Source organism: Palaemon carinicauda, chromosome 15 (genome assembly GCF_036898095.1).
Source record: "Palaemon carinicauda isolate YSFRI2023 chromosome 15, ASM3689809v2, whole genome shotgun sequence".
In the NCBI taxonomy this organism is placed as follows: Eukaryota; Metazoa; Arthropoda; class Malacostraca; order Decapoda; family Palaemonidae; genus Palaemon; species Palaemon carinicauda.
The window spans coordinates 138,264,968-138,280,215 of record NC_090739.1 but is presented as its reverse complement, the minus strand read 5'-3'; the positions used below and the strand labels follow the sequence as shown (position 1 = coordinate 138,280,215).

The window sequence follows — 15,248 nt, the reverse complement described above, 5'->3', positions numbered from 1 at the left end:
CTTTAATCTACCCAAATTGTGCCAATGCACCGAATAGCCTCCTTGGTCCCCATCACAGTGCCATGTGGCGCAGACTTCTTAATTCAACTAATATTGTAAATATTTTATACCGGGTAGACTAAAATGTTTTTTTTAGAATAGTGCTACTTTAGTTAGGGCATTAGACCTTACATAATTGAATAGATTGTTGCAAATACACTATTTTGAGTCCCATATAGGCTACTATTGGCAGAAGCCCCTATTAATGAAGTTATAGATCTTAGTAAAAAATTCTCGTTTTGCTCCTTTTGTTGTCTTAGAGCATTCCGCAGGATCCTCCTTCTACCCGGTAGTTCAGAAAAGCACTGAAAGTTGGTGCTTCTGTCATAAGTTACTAGTTCAAACAAAATAAAGTGCCTAATGTTTTATATTCTGAACAATTTAGTTATTTATTTTTAATATTGGAATATACAATTTAATTACAGCTCTTATTTTCTTTATTACACAGTATTAATAAAATAATGATGGCTAGGGTAGAAATGTGAATTTGATATATTTAATCTGCTAATGAGAAATGGAAGTTAAGTACATATTCTAACAGTGACTTTAGGAGGAAGCTACAGCTCACCCCTTTGTTAATTGTATACAGTATTCACACCTTTATTAAGTTTGTAAAAATGGTTTTATTTAGTCAATTATACAATATTTGTTCCGGCGTAGATACAAACCCTCCGCTATTTATAGGGTGTACTTTCGGTGCAGCTGAAAGACGAGCCATGATAATTTTAGTGAGGGATAACTATCCCATCTGCTAGTTAGCGGGTGAGGGGTGGGGTAGACTGGCTACCCCGCTCACTCACACCTCTCGGCTGAGTAGCCACTTTACTTTATGGCTTGGTAGAGGACGGACATGCTGCCCTTCTCTCCCACAAAGACTTGCCTTGATTGTTTTTCTGTGTTTTATTTTTTTTTCCTTGTGTTTTCATTTATCTTACATATATATGAGTGTATATATGTATAAATGAAAATATAGTTGTTCCGTAACCAAAATACAAACCACGCTATTTACATTGGGTTTACCTTTTAGTGTAGCTGAAATGGCGAGCCATTAGAATTTAACGAGGGTGTATTACCCCCGTGCTAGTTAGCGGGGGGGGGGGGGTAGGGGAGTGGTAGCTAGCTACCACTCCCCCCCCTCACACACCGGTGAAGCTCACTTTCACTTTTGGCTCGGACATGGACAGACGTCTCTGTCTTTGTCCTCGCTTGGCAGCTATTGTTTGTTTTGTCTTTACTTAATCACTTACAGTACTTTCTTTTACTCAATATATATGTACAGTAAAAAAATTTTCATGTTTGTATATATTTTTGAGTACAGTATAGAAATCAGTAAGTTTCCTTTTCAGAGTTTGTGCTTGTGTGTGTAGTGTACGATATCTCCGTGGAACCCTCGGCAGTTTAGGCTACCACGATGTAATTTTATGGGTTGCGATCGAGTTTGACTTCGGTCTTTCTCTCTCTCTCTCTCTCTTGAGGTCGTTCTCCTTTTTACTACGTTACTACGCCTTTTGTAGCTTCCTTCCCGTGTGGGGGGGGTTGCTACGCCGTACGTTTTGTCTCAATTAGTTTATGAATCTAATTGTATTTGTTGATTTTTCAGCTTTGTAGAACGATTCCTTTCGGGGTTTTCGTTCTTTCTTTAGTGTTCATTCATTTTTAAATTTCATAATTACATAGTTACATAATTATAATTGTTATAATTCTGTTTTGGTTACAGCTCTCCTTTGGTGAGTGTAAGTGGTTGTGAGGGCACGTGCCTGTTGTGTATTCTTGTGTTCCTTTCCCTCGGGATTCCTCTTCGGAGTCTTCCCGGGGGAATGAATGTGTACTAATGATTTGTTCCATAACCGAAATACAAACCACGCTATTTACAGAGGGTTTACCTTTTAACGCAGCTGAAATGACGAGCCAATAGTTTTAACGAGGGTTAATTACCCCCGCGCTAGTTAGCGGGGGGTGGGGAAGGGTAGCTTGCTACCCCTCCCCCCTCCACACACCGGTGACTTGCTCCACTTCACTTTTGGCTCGGCAGTGATCAGACGTGTCTGCTCATCGCCCTCGTGACAGCCTTTAATTTTCTGCTTTTTCTTTTCAGCGTGTGTGTTGGTTGGAAGTTGACCTTCAGTTATTTCTTTACAATGCGTACATGCCCTGGAGTTGCCGGTCGTCCTTGTGGGACTTTCATGTCGGACGTAATTACGGATCCGCACACCCTCTGCCCTCAATGTCGGGGCTGACGGTGTGACCAGGAGAACATGTGCCGTGAGTGCAGGGAGTGGTCTGCCTCCCAGTGGGAGAGGTTTGGCCGTCGGCGTAAGAAGAAGTCCAAGAGAGACCGTTCTCCTCCGGGGTTAGCCTTGAAGGAGGAAGGTTCTCGGGACTCTTCTTCCGCCGCCCAAACCTCCTCCGAAGCTCCCCCTCGTCCGCCTCCTAAGGAGAGTCGGCCGAGTGGGAGCGCAGGCCCTTGTTCTGTTTCCCGACCTCCGGTGGGGGGAGAGGGCGTCGCCTCCCATAGCGAGGCGGTTCCCCCTCCTCCTCCGGGGGAGGTTATTGATAATGCCTTATCCAGTGATGATCTTTTACAGATTTGGTCGTCCCTGGGGCTTAAGGGCTTGCCCTCCAGGGTCGCTCTTATTGACCTTGTCTCGTTGGGGGCCGCTGTTAAGCAGTCGCCGGCGGTAGCAGAGGTAGACCCTCTGTCTATTGTCGACGTCGTGGTGACAGAGGCCTCCGACGTGGCTGGGCCTTCCGCCGCAGGTGCTGTTGCGGGTAATGGTGCTAAAGGCTCTCCTCCTCCTTCCGTACATCCTTCGAAGGGGAAAGTGAGTCCTTCGGTCTCGCCTGCTGCTCAGCTTCCTTCTGAGGGAAGTGCTTTAACGGAGACTCCCCTTCGGAGGACCGATGGTTCCGACGATCTTCCCCGAGGCCGCCTCCGCCGTAAGGCTCACCGTCCGCTACGCCACAAGGGCCTCCCTTCTCCTTACAGGGGGACTAAGAGGCGCCTTTTTGGGTCTTCATCCTCCGGGGGGGGACTCTCCTCGTCAGCCTCAACCTACAGCTCCGCCCTCCTTGAACCTCTCTGCAGACCGCTTACCATCTCCTGCCAGATCTTCGCCTTCTGGAGAACTCGTCACCCGACGGGCAACGGTCCCTTCGGGGCTAAGGGATCCTTCCCTTACGCGAGCAGTGCTAGCGCACAAGCGCTCTCCTGCTCGCCAGCGCTCTCCTGATCTTCAGCGCTCTCCTGCTCGTCGACGATCTCCTGCTCGCCAACGCTCACCTGCTCGTCGGCTCTCTCCTGATGTTCGCCCTCGCCAGCGCTCTCCTGCTCGTCAGCTCTCTTCCGAGCGTCAGCGCTCATTTGAGGACCATCGCCCTGCGGTCTCTGACCACCCTTTAGTTCCTGCTGAACTCCTTGCTCACCATCTGCCTGGTCCTGTGGCTACGCAACATCGTGCTGCGCGTGTGTCAAAATCACATGTTCGCCAACGTGCCAGCGATCTCCCAGTTCCTGCTCGTGAACGCGCCGCGCCACCTGTCCTTTCACATGACACGCGTCGACCTTCTGCTCGCCAGCGATCTCCAGCTCGCCAGCGATCACCTACGCGCCAGCGATTACCTCCTCGCCAGCGTTCACCTGCTTCCCAGCGCGCACAGGCGATCTTAGTATCGCCTATTCAACAGCGACAGCTAGCGCGCCAACGTTCTCCAACGCTCCTGAAGGAACATGGTTCGCCAGCTTCTAGCTCGCCATCGCGCGATCGCCCGCCTGCGCATGCTGCTCGCCATCGCTCGCCATTGCACGATCGCCCTCCTGCGCATGCTGCTCGCCATCGCTCGCCCCTGCACGATTGCCCTCCTGCGGATGCTGATCACCATCGCACCCCATCACGCGATCGCCCACCTGCGCATGCTGCTCGCCATCGCTCGCCATTGCACGATCGCCCTCCTGCGCATGCTGCTCGCCCCTGCACGATTGCCCTCCTGCGGATGCTGATCACCATCGCACCCCATCACGCGATCATTCACCTGCGCATGCTGCTCGCCATGCTTACCATTACGCGGTCATTCACCTGCGCATGCTGCTCGCCATGCTTACCATTACGCGGTCATTCACCTGCGCATGCTGCTCACCATCGCACGCCAGTGCGTCGACATGCCACATCGCGCCATCGCCAACTTGTGCGACTGCACTCACCAGCTCGTCATCGATCGCCTGTGGATCTACATCGCCAGCGATCTTCCTCACCTACGCGGCAGCGCGTTCCCTCGCCGTCGCGGCAACGCTTGCGTTCGTCGCCTCGGACACGCGTTCATTTACCTGCCCACCCTCGCGCCCACTCGCCTGCGCGCCCGCGCGACCACTCGCCTGCGCGCCCGCGCGGCCACTCGCCTGCGCGCCCGCGCGACCGCTCGCCTGTGCGCCCGCGCGATCATCCACCTGCGCGCCCGCGCGATCGCTCGCCCGCGCGACCATTCGCCCTCGCGCGACCATCGTTCGCGGCAATTTCCGCAGCCAGTGGTAGCAGCAGGAACGCGTGCTCCTAGACGGCACTTGGGATCACCTCCATCCAAACACAGGTTGGTAGTGCAGGACGAGGAGAGGTTAATACATCATTCTTCCCCACCTTCTTTTCAGGCAGGTACCGTCATGTCCACTCCAAAGGATCGCCCGATCCCTTTCCCTTTAGCGAGGATTTCGGACTCTGTGTCCTTGGAGCAGCAGACTTGGTTTGGTCCTCTGGCACGGGCGTTAGTGAGGGTTATGAAACCAGCACTCGCCGGCCAGGGTAACAAACCAACGGCTGTCTCTCCTACGCTGAAGAGAAAGAGAGGAGTGGACTTCGTGGTGACTTCCCCCAGGGCGAAGTTGGTTCCCAAGAGGTCGGTCGCGAAGGTCCCTTCTCCTGCACGAGTACTCTCTCCTTTTCCCGTGGACAAGGCCTTTCCGTCCTCAGGTGAGTCCAGTGGGGCGGTAGTCTTCCCCTCGGCACCAGAGGGGGAGACTTCGCTTCATGGAGGAGAATCATCTCGTGAGGAAGGGGCCCCTCGAACCTCGTTGTTGGGATCCTGTATCCCTCCCAGGAGGGAATCCAAGGATTCCAAGACCGTCCCTAAATCCTCTGCAAGGATTCGTCAGGAACCCACGACTACCCAGGGGAATGTCCACGTATCACCCCAGGAAGAGATTCCTGGGGCAGGAGACTTAGCTGCCAGCCCGCAGGGAGGAGAACAGCAAGAATCCGAACATGCCTTCTGGCAGGTCCTAAGCCTGATAAGGCAACTTAACAGGCTTACGGATCCAGTCATCGCCCCCTGTGAAGGCAAAGACACGATTCTGGATGAAGTGTTTGACGTTCGGAAGGCCCCTAAGACCAGTGCAGCTCTGCCCTGGTCTCGGGGGCTGAAGAGTGCCAGGGCTAGGGCCAACGCTCAGCTCGCACTTCTTGCCTCCTCCAGTCGTTCCACTGCCGGGAACAAGCTCATCCCTCCTCCTCGCCTCCAGCAGAGGAGGTATTTCGAGATCCTGGGTGAGCACAACCTCGCTCTTCCTCTCCATCACTCTGTGGAGGAGCTGGCGAAGGGAGTTCCCCTTGAGAAACTCTCTGCCCGGCAGGTGTCGTTCTCGGCGGCAGAGATCCTTAACCACGAGAAGGTCGCTAAGTGTGCCATGCAGGCCACTTCGTGGCTGGACTTCTGGCTAGGATCTCTGGGCATCCTATTGCGATCGGAGGACTAGTCCAAGGAGACCAATAGGAAGGCCCTAGAGACCTTCTTGCTCTCGGGCACCCGCTCCATCGAGTTTTTGGCGCACCAGGTTACCACCCTGTGGGCCAACTCGGTGTTGAAGCGTCGCGATGCTGTGTCCGAGAGATTCCATCCGAAGGTCCCCGCTGTAGATGTGTGTAGGCTCCGACATGCTTCCCTTCTGGGGGAGAGCCTGTTTGAGCCTCAAGACATGGAGCGAACGGCTGAGAGGTGGAGGAAATCCAGCACGGACTCCCTCCTCCACAGGGCCCTTACAACTCGGCCCTATAAGCCTCCAGCCCCGCCACAGCAGCAGCAACAGCCTCGTAAGGCTCCCAAACAGGCACCGGCAGCTAAGAAAGTGGTGTCTAAGCCCCAGCCCTTTCCAGCCAAGGTCAAGAGGGGCGGTAAGTCCTCCAGGGGAGGCAAGACTCCTAGGGGTGGCGGCCGCGGCCGCAAGCCCTAGGGGTGGCAGTCCCCCTGCATGTCCACCTGTGGGGGGATGCCTTCAGCGTTGCGTCCGCAGGTGGCAGCAACACGGGGCCGATGCTTGGACGGTCTCTGTGATCGGCCAAGGTTATCGCGTCCCGTTCACAACATCTCAACCTCCCCTGACAGCGAATCCAGTGTCGTTGAGCTCCTATGCCACGGGATCGGCAAAGGGGCTGGCCCTTCAGGCCGAAGTCGAGACCATGCTCGAGAAGGGTGCTCTCCAGGAGGTCGTGGATGGCTCCCCAGGCTTCTTCAGTCGACTCTTTCTTGTAGAGAAGGCTACTGGAGGCTGGAGACCCGTCATCGATCTCTCAGCTCTGAACAGGTTTGTCAAACAAACCCGGTTCAGCATGGAGACAGCAGACACGGTCAGACTTGCGGTGAGACCACAAGACTTCATGTGTACACTGGATCTAAAGGACGCGTACTTCCAGATCCCAATCCATCCGTCTTCCAGGAAGTACCTGAGATTTTGCCTAGACGACAAGATCTACCAGTTCAAGGTGCTGTGTTTCGGTCTCTCCACAGCTCCTCAGGTGTTCACCAGAGTGTTCACCCTGATTTCATCTTGGGCGCACAGGAACGGCATTCGTCTCCTTCGTTACCTGGACGATTGGCTGATCCTAGCAGACTCGGAGTCGACCCTTCTTCGGCACCGAGACAGGCTTCTGGATCTTTGCCAGGATCTGGGGATCGTGGTAAACCTCGAGAAGTCCTCTCTGCAGCCGTCCCAACGACTGGTTTATCTAGGCATGCTAATAGACACCAATCTCCACAAAGCCTTTCCATCAGACGACCGGATAGCAAGGCTGAGGAGGGTGGCGGAACCCTTCCTCAGGCGAAAGGAACTCCCCGCCCAATCGTGGTTGCGTCTCTTAGGCCACCTATCCTCCCTGGCCCGTCTGGTTCCAAACAGCCGCCTCAGGATGAGATCCCTTCAATGGCGGCTCAAGTCCCGGTGGAATCAAGGATCCGATTCCCCGGACATTCTGATCCCAATGGGGTCTCTGGAACAGACGGACTTGCGGTGGTGGCTGGCCGACGAGAACCTGCGGAAGGGAGCGAGTCTTCTCGTCCTCCCCCCGGAATTGACTCTTCTCGTCCTCCCCCCGGAATTGACTCTGTTTTCGGACGCGTCAAAAGAAGGGTGGGGGGCGCACGTTCTGAACCAGAGGGCCTCAGGCCTTTGGTCAGAATCAGAAAAGTGCCTACACATCAACCTGCTAGAATTGAAGGCCGTCTTTCTGGCTCTTCAGCAGTTCCAACGGTCCCTGGCGGGTCACTCCGTGGTGGTGATGAGCGACCACACCACGGTAGTGGCTTATATCAACAAGCAGGGAGGCACTTTTTCGCAACAGCTATCCCATCTTGCAGTAGAGACTCTGAGGTGGACCGAAACCCACTCGATAACACTATCAGCTCGCTTCATTCCTGGCAAGAGGAATGTGCTCGCCGACAGTCTGAGCAGGGCTTCGCAGATAGTGAGTACCGAGTGGTCTTTGGATCCTCAGATAGCCAACAAAGTCCTGACTTTGTGGGGTTCCCCGACTGTGGACTTGTTCGCGACAGCCTTGAACTTCAAGCTGCCCCTGTACTGCTCACCAGTCCCGGACCCCAAGGCACTCTGGCAAGATGCTTTCCAGCAACGGTGGGACAACATCGACGTGTACGCCTTCCCACCGTTCTATCTGATGAGAAGGGTGCTCAACAGGACCAGACTATCGGTCAACTGTTCCATGACTCTAGTAGCTCCGCTATGGCATCACGCGGAATGGTTTCCGGACCTTCTGCAACTCCTGACGGAACTCCCAAGGGAGCTTCCTCCACGACACGAGCTTCTCAGACAACCCCACTCCAGCGTCCCTCACAGGGCTGTAGCCTTGCTTCGGCTTCACGCCTGGAGACTATCCAGCGTCTCCTCGCGGAGAGAGGCTTTTCGCAACAGGTTGCGGAGAGAATGTCTCGGCACCTGCGAAGGTCCTCTGAGGGAGTCTACCAAGCAAAGTGGAGAGTCTTTTTTTGGTTGGTGTTGTGGAAGGGGTATCTCTCCACTCGATGCCACTATTCCAGCAATAGCGGACTTTCTCGTGTATCTGCGAGAAGAAATGCGCCTTTTTGTCTCGGCAGTGAAAGGCTATCGCTCAGCCTTAAGCTTGGCCTTCAGATTGAAGGGCGTGGATATTTCTTCGTCGCTAGAACTCTCTTTACTCATACGTAGCTATGAGCTTACCTGCCCCCAGTCGGAAGTGAGACCCCCTCGTTGGAACGTGGTTCGAGTCCTCAGGTCTCTTAAGAGACCTCCCTTCGAGCCATTACGCCAGGCCTCCGATCGCCACCTGTCTTGGAAGACGGCTTTCCTACTTGCCTTGGCTTCGGCCAAGCGAGTTAGTGAACTTCATGGTCTCTCGTACGACATCGCCCATTCAAGGGGATGGGGGGAGGTAACGTTCAGGTTCGTCCCTGAGTTTGTGGCCAAGACTCAGAATCCTGGAGTGCCGGATCCTCGGTTCGACTCTTTCAGGATCGCGAGTCTCTGTTCTGTAACAAACGACCCAGACCAGCTGCTGCTATGTCCAGTGAGGTGTCTAAGGCACTACTTGAAGAGAACGGCTGCAGTCCGTCCTCATGTGCGAGCTTTGTTTGTGAGCACAGGCAGGACAAAGAGGAGGGTCACCAGGAACACCATCTCAGCTTGGATTCGAAGGGTTATCCACCATGCCCTGAATCCTGACCCTCCTCCGTCACGTCGCCCTCGGGACCACGATGTCAGGGGTATTGCTACATCCCTGGCCTTCAAGAGAAACTTCTCTGTGACGCAGGTACTTCAAGCTGGGGTCTGGAAGCGTCAAACAACCTTCACAGCCCGCTACCTGCAAGACGTGACCCACAGGAGCCTCGATACGTTTTCTATCGGCCCTGTGGTGGCTGCACAACAGCTGGTCTAACCTCAGGCTCCTTTTTGGACAAGTAGCAGTAGGTTGAGGGCGTTGTTACCTGGTCTTAGTCTGCGTGAATGAAAGAGTATGTCTGACCCTTACTTCTTTCTTCATTCTCCCCTCTCTTGGGGAAGCAGCATCCTGGTCCTTGCATAGCTGACCTCGACCTCTGCAGGTAACCCATGCTTCTTTGTGCTCCTAGTATTAAGCTTAATACTGTTGCGTCTCCCATACCCTGACGAGGTGGTATGGGGAACGTCCTATCCTAGAATTCCTATCTGAAGGTCTCAAGGTCAACTTCATAGGACGAGTCACACACTCCTCCTCACACTGCTTATGTAGGCCACTCGTTCCTAGCGATGCTAGGAACTTGTGAGGTACAGGGGCTCCCTCTCTCTAGTGCTGCTCACTGAGGGATCGAGCCCCCGGGCAAGCCAAAGTCAGTAAGGCTGGGGACTTTCCATCCTTCCTAAGGGGTAAGTCACCCTCTGTAAATAGTGTGGTTTGTATTTCGGTTACGGAACAAATGACAAATTCGAAGATAATTTGTATTTTTCCTAACCATACAAACCTTAGCTATTTACACATATGTGCCCGCCATCCCTGACCCCCAAGTCAAGTCCTACCTCTAAGTGAAGTGAAGCAAGTCACCGGTGTGTGGAGGGGGGAGGGGTAGCAAGCTACCCTTCCCCACCCCCCCGCTAACTAGCGCGGAGGTAATTAACCCTCGTTAAAACTATTGGCTCGTCATTTCAGCTGCGCTAAAAGGTAAACCCTCTGTAAATAGCTAAGGTTTGTATGGTTAGGAAAAATACAAATTATCTTCGAATTTGTCATTTTTGTTTTATTTTTTTACAGTTACCGATCTAGTTCGTTTCTGTAATATGGCAACGGTGTGAGCTGTCTTGTTGAGGCCTGGGGATTCGGCTGTTGCTGCCTCCCCCTTGGATTTTCGTCAGGGGCGTGTCTCCTTCTACTGGAAGTACTCCCGTGACGATTGACAGCTCTCCAGTTCATTTTAGAACTCTCCGGAGGCTCGCCTCCTTGGGTGGGTAACTTTCCTTCCGAGGGAAGTTTTTCCTGTCCAGGCTTGAGTTTTTCCCCTTTTGGGGGGGTTCTTCTCTTGCCTGTTTTTCGTGCGACTATGCTCTTGGTGCTGAGCGGTCGTACCTGCAGTTTCGCTCAAGGGGCTGGGCAACTGCAGGAGCCCCTCTTCGGAGGATTGCTCCTTTTAGGTCACTGGCTGACCAGTCTCTTCTACGATGTGTTTCTCTTTCGTTCGCGAGAGAGTACACTCATAGAGACTCCTCTTCGGAGGATTCTTCTGCTGTTGTTGCTGTTGGCCTCCTTCGCCGTAAGGCTCACCGTCCGCCTCGTCGTAAGGGCCTCCCATCTCCCTATAAGGGTGCTAAGAGGCGCCTTTTTGAATCTCCGTATGCACCCTACAACTCCTTCTTCTTGATCTTCCGCCCCTGGTGCAGATGGGCAGCAGTCTGACCTCGTCTTCCGACGGGCAACGGTCTTCCCGACGGACAACAGTCTTCCCGACGGACAACGGTCTTCCGACGGACATCAGTCTCCCGACGGACAACGATCCCTTCGGGGTAAAGGGTTGCTTCCCACGGGGGTTCTTCCCTTGCGTGTCAGGGTTCCCCTGCGCGCCCTTCTGCTGTGTTCTCTCCTGCTCAGCGTTAGCGCACAGGCGCTCTCCTGCTCCTGCTCAGTGTTAGCGCACAGGCGCTCTCCTGCTCATCAGCGCTTTCCTGATCGCTAGCGCTCTCCTGTTCGCCAGCGCTCTCCTGTTCGTCAGCGCTCTCATGATGATCATCTCTGCTGTTCCTGTTGGTGCCTGTTACGCGCCCTGTGCGCCCACGTTCGCCCTCGCGATCTAGAACTTCGGTTCAGGTCTTGGTCAAGGACTCTTCTTCTACGCACAGGCTTCCACGCGTTGCCTTCTGCTCGCCAGCGATCACCAGCTTGCCAGCTACCTTAGACGCGTCAACGTTCACCTGCTCGTCAGCGATCTCCTACGCGTCAATGATCGCCATCGATCTGCCACGCGTGTCAGTTCCTGAACACCATCAGTAGCGATATAGCGCTCGCCTACTGTGGACCACGATCTCCGGTAGCTGAGTCTTGCTGTAGATCTTCCTCCTGCTCACCAGCACTCACCCTTACTTCTGTCCTTCTGTGCGCCAGTTTTCTTCAATCGCCAGCGCACATCTGCGCGCCCTTTTTTGCCATGCACCTATGGGCGCCAACGGTTTTCTGACCGTCTAGGATCGCCTGATTAACAGCTTGCTTCAGCGCTCACCTTCCTGATGCACCTGCGCGCGTTCTGTTAGTGCGATGCGCGCTAACCATCACTAGTCTCTCGCGTTGGCAATCGCCTACGCGCCCGCGCGATTCTTCACCCGCACGCTAGTGTTTTGTTAACGCACCACCGCTCGCCAACGCACCGTCGCTTGCCGACGCGCTATCGCTTGCCAATGCGCCTTCACTCTCCTACGGGCTATCGCTCGCCGGAACGCGCCATTGCTTGTCAACGCGCCATCGCCCGCCTACGCGTCATCGGTCTCCCGACCGCCTGCGCTCACCTGTGCGCCCACGTGCCTGCGCGTCCACACGCCCACGTGCCCGCGCGACCGCACTCCTACGCTCATGCGCGACCGCGCGCATGCTCTCCAATGTTTGCCCGCGCGCGAACCAACGGTATTCCATCGTGCGAACCGACGGTGTTCCGTCGCGCGGACCGACGGTGTTCCGTTGCGCGGACCAACAGTGTTCCGTTGCGCGGACCGACGGTGTTCCGTCGCGCGAACCCACGGTGTTCCGTCGCGCGAACCTACGGTGTTCCGTCGCGCGAACCGACGGTGTTCCGTCGCGCGAACCGACGGTGTTCCATCGCCCGAACATACGGTGTTTTTTCGCGCGAACGTCGGCTTAATTCTTGCAGTATCCATTGCTCGCCTATAGGTTATCGCTTGCCGACCACCAGCTCTCGCCCTTCCTACCACGCTCGCCCTCCTGCGCTCCTTCGCTCACCTTCGTTTGCGTTCCTGCGTGCCCGCGCATGGGCGCTTCCACGTTCGCCCACGCGCAAACCATTGATTTACCATCGCACGAGCGCCAGGGCGATTGCGACCGCGATTCCCTTTGGGGTTTCGCAGCATGGCCAGCCTGGTGAGTCTTCTGGAGCGTATTTCCAGAACACGGCCTCACCCCGTAAACGCAGAGCATGGCATATGCAAGAACAGGAAGAATCTTCAGGGAGGTCTGAGCAACATTCTTCTTTCCAGAACCTGGGTTAGCCCTTCCCCGTCATTCCCTGGAGGGGTTTTTGCCGGGGGCTTTCCGTTCGAGATTTCTCCATCGGCCAAGGGGCGACTGGTTTACCTCTTCCTCTTCTCCATCTCGTGAAAGGGGCTTACCAGGTCCTTTCCCTCCTCGGTTGCGACCCGAGGTTTTGTTCAAGGAAGCTACAGGAAGGTCATGGGTACTTTCCTCCTCTCGGACTCAAGCACCTTGGCGTTTCGTCGTCAAGTATCGAACTTGCGGGCAAGCTCGATGTTGGACCATCTGGACACAATGACCGAGGGCTTCCTTTTGGGTGTCTCATCCGTGGATGTCGACAACCTCAGACACCCTTCCATCCTTGAGAAGAGTTTGTTTGTGCCTCTTTCTTTCAGCCACGTCGGCCTAAGTTATTGGACTGGTTACGACAACTGAGACAAGGTGTCCAATAGCAGTTCCCTCTTGTCAGGAACAGGTGGCACGGGAGGCTCTCCCGGGGGGGCATAGTCCTAGAGGGAGTGGCAGAGTTCACGAACTCTAGGATTGGCACCCCCCCCTTGCAGGTTTCACGCTGGGAGGATGCCTAAGGTTACTCATCCGGATGACAGCTTCCCGATGCCCATTCCTGCACGATCTCTGTGATCAGCCAAGGATATCGCGCCTGCCGTCTCTGTCAGCGAATTCAGTGTCTCAGAACCTCTATGCCATAGGGTCGGCAAGATTTTTGCCCGTTTGGGCAGAATGATCCATGCCTTAGGAGAAGGTCCTCCATAGGATCGTTGACGGCTTCACCCCCGGCTTCTTCAGTCAATCCTTTCTTGTAAGGAAGTATCTGAGACGGGAGTTCCGTAGTCGACCTCTCAGCCCTGATCAAGTTTGTCGAACAAACTTCGTCCAGCGTGGAATAGCAGAATCGATCAGACTGGTAACGAGGCGACAGGACTCCTTAGGCCCTTGATCGGAAGGATGGGTACTTTCAGTTTCCATTCCATCCATCTTCCAGGAAGCTCGTGGAATTCAGCCTAGACTACAGGTATTCCTGCTTAAGATGCAGTGTGGCGATCCCGCCGTGGCATCGCAGGTTTTTTTCCCCAGAGAACTCTCCCTGCTTTCCTCATGGTCGCTCAGGTGCAGGCTTCCGCCTCCTTCGCTTTTTGGAGGTCTGGTCAACTCCGGTAGGCTCGGGTTCGACCTTCTTCAGCGCCGGGATAAGCTTCCGGATGCTTACCATGAGTGTGGGTTCATGGTATTTTGCTAGGAGCCTTCTCTTCTTCTGCCTCAACATCTGGAGTATCTAGCCGTGATATTGAGTCAACGGCCTTACCACGTTGGAAACCCCGCTTCTCGTCCGTCCAGCGAGGTTAAGCAACGTCGGGTCTGGTTGGTACTTGGATGGGTGACCGCCTGGGGACGCCAGATTCTGTTGCCGCCTCCTCCGAGCCTTCCCTTCAGTTGACTGTGGCAAGGCTGAGGAGAGTTGCAGTACCTGTTCTCAGTCAAGCAGAGCTTTCAGCCCTACCTTGGAACGTTTCCTAGTTCTCTTTTCCTCATTGACCCGTCTAAAGTTCCGAACGGTCGCCTCAGGATAAGTTCCCTGTGGGGCGGTCCAAGTTCCGGTGGTTTCAAAGCAACGATTAACCGGACTTTCTGGCCCCTATGGGACCAGCGGAACGATTAGACCTGCAATGGGTGTTGACCTATGGAACCTCTTGATGGGAGTGGATATTCTCGTCCTTCCCCCACATTTTTTATGCTGTTCTCGGACTCGTCAAAGAAAAGGGGGGGGGGGAGGGGCATGTTCCGATCCAGGCCTATGGTCAGGACCTGAAGGATACCTCTCCATCATTCAGGCAGGCTTAGGGGCCGTAGTCTGGCCCCTCTACAGATCCTACAGCTCCTGCCGAGTCGCTCCGTGCGCGTCGACTTCATGGTGCTGGCGTGTTCTAACCAGCAGGGGACGCATTTTCACACCTTCGCATCTTGCAGTAGAGATACTGAGATGATTTGAGATCCTCTCAATACCACCATCGGCTCTCTCATTCCGGGCAGAAGAATGTTCTCTCCGTCTATCCGAGCAGAGCCTCGTAGAGAGAGTGTACCTGGGGGTCTTTGGCATTGAGTAACCAGCAAGTCCTGGTCTGGGGGACCTGATCGCGACAGCTTGGAACCTCAAGCTTCCGCTGTTCTTCCCCCCAGTCTCAGACCCCAAGACTCTGGCAAGATGCATTCCGGTGATGGTGGGACAACATCGACGCCTGCGTCTTCCCTCCTTTGTTGTCTGTTGAGAATGGGTCCTAACAAGACTAGGTTGTCTGTCAACCTTTCAATGGGAGAGCTCCACTGGGACTATGCGCAGAATGGTTTCCGGACCCTCTGCTTCCCCTGACGGAACTCCCTGGAGAGCTTCTCCCACGGCACAGGCTACTCGAACAACCACACTGCAACATCTTTCACGAGCCGGGGCGTCGCTTCGGCTTCATGCCTGGAGACACTACGCCTCCTCCTCAAGAAGAGACAACCCGCTACAGTCGCGGGACGGAGGTCGCGTCATCTGCGATAGTCATCCGCAGGGGTCTTCCAGGCGAAGTGGAGAGTCTTCGGTGGTTGGTGCCGTGGGAGATATACCTTTTCCCTTGAGGCCTCTTCTCCAACAATAACGAACTTATTGCCTTTCGGCGGGAGGAAACTCCTTTCCGCTCTCGGCAATGAAGCCTGTCGCTCAGCCTTTCCCTGACCTTC

At 54.6% G+C, this 15,248-nt stretch overlaps 1 long non-coding RNA gene and 1 pseudogene across 1 annotated transcript in view; both read left to right on the top strand.

The window, feature by feature from the left end:
• Positions 1-15,248, top strand: part of LOC137654404 (uncharacterized) — a 252,887-nt gene that overhangs the window by 1,620 nt on the left and 236,019 nt on the right. The window lies entirely within an intron of this gene.
• Positions 13,820-13,938, top strand: LOC137654851 (5S ribosomal RNA; annotated as a pseudogene).